At 43.8% G+C, this 1666-nt stretch overlaps 1 protein-coding gene across 5 annotated transcripts in view; it reads right to left on the bottom strand.

Moving 5' to 3' along the window:
• Nucleotides 1–1666, bottom strand: part of LOC102199563 (transcription initiation factor TFIID subunit 4-like) — a 13479-nt gene that overhangs the window by 5836 nt on the left and 5977 nt on the right. The gene's annotated exons all lie outside the window — the stretch shown is intronic.

Here is a 1666-nt window from a genome sequence, read left to right as displayed (position 1 = left end):
TCAAAGTCTGGCTGTACTTCACAGCAAAAGATGCAAACTCAGCAGCAACAAGTGCTTTAAGCTGATACTGTGATACTGTCAAAGGAGGTAACACCTCAAATCCGATGAAACACCTGGCGACGCATAGCGTTTTGTTAAAAGCCGAGAAATGCGCCGTATTTGATAGCTTGCTGCGAGCATTCTTTAGGCACCGGTTCGAACACCGTTTCAAAAGTACCGGTTTGGCACCAGTATCGGATAAAACCTAAACGATACCCATCCCTAGTCCGGTGTTTTGTTTGTTTTTTTTCCTTCCTGTTCACAGTCTATTACCTCAAGTACAGACAGCAGTCTTCCCTCGGCCACTGTCAACTTAGCCAAGTCAACAAATCATAGACCCGTCTGACTACAGTAAGGTATGTTGAACACAATCAGTGGTCTTAGAATCGTCTCCTGGGATGTGAGGGGTGCAGGAAATGCAACCAAAACTAACAAAGTCATGGCGCATTTACAGCAGCTGAAAGGAGATGTGTTTTTTCTTCAAGAGGCGCGTCTCTGCAACAAAGAAGTGAGGCGACTCAAGAGAAACTGGATCGGGACTTATATATCACTCCAAATTTAACAGCAAGGCTAGAGGGACAGCCATACTTATTCGTAATAATATTCTGTTTGAGCAACATAAAGTTATTGCGGACCCAGATTTGTGTCAGGAAACTCGCAGGGCTCACTTGTGTTACTGGCAGCGTGTACGGGCCGACTGGGACGATGAATCTTTCATAGCTAAACTTTTCTCTTCACTCCCAAACTTGGAAAACTATCATCTCATTACTGGAGGTGAGTTTAACTTGGTTCAGGACGCTCTGCTGGATAGATCGTCAACTAAGGTCTGTTCCCTGAGTAAATCTGCTGAAACCCCAGAATCTGTCAAAACTCCGCTGTGGATCCATGGCGACATGCGAATCCTAAGACAAAGGCATTTTCCCGTTTCTCTCATCCCCACCACACATATACACGCATAGACTTTTCCTTATCAATATTAGGTTTCTCTGTGAAATTAGCCACCGGGAGTATCGTGCTATCCCCATTTCAGATCACTCACCAGTTTCTTTTGATGCGTTATTAGCGACCCCGTCTCGACCCATTAAACTCTGGAGATTCAACTCTAGCCTGTTGATAAGGGATGACTACACAAAATGTTTCAGATCACAGCTTTCACGTTTCCTTGAATTGAATGATTCCACTGAAGTGTCGAGAGGTGTACTATGAGAAACGTCGAAAGCCTACATGAGAGGCCAGCTTATAGCTTTGTTTCAGCTTTCTTACACGCCCAGTGTGTTGAATAAGATCAAAGATCTAGATGGCAGATATGCATCGAACCCAGATCCTAACCTCTAAACAGAACGTGTGAAACTTCAAGCCAGTCTCAATTTAACCACCACCGCAACAGCTATGGTTCAATTAATTAAGACAAAGCAACGCTTTTTTGAATCCGGTGATAAGGCAGGGAAACGTCTGGCTCCGACATGATATCGGACCCAGAGGGAATTAATGAAGTATTTGTTTGTTTCTATTTCGATCTGTACACTTCAAGCTCTCCACCTCTATCAGAAGAAACTCTCCAAAATATACATTTTCCAAGAATAGATAGAGATCTGACGAAGGGATTAGGGGGACCAATTACTGTAGC

Source organism: Pundamilia nyererei, unplaced genomic scaffold (genome assembly GCF_000239375.1).
Source record: "Pundamilia nyererei isolate P.nyererei 1_Seehausen unplaced genomic scaffold, PunNye1.0 scaffold00061, whole genome shotgun sequence".
NCBI classification, from domain to species: Eukaryota; Metazoa; Chordata; class Actinopteri; order Cichliformes; family Cichlidae; genus Pundamilia; species Pundamilia nyererei.
This window is presented reverse-complemented; position numbering and strand designations above follow the sequence as displayed.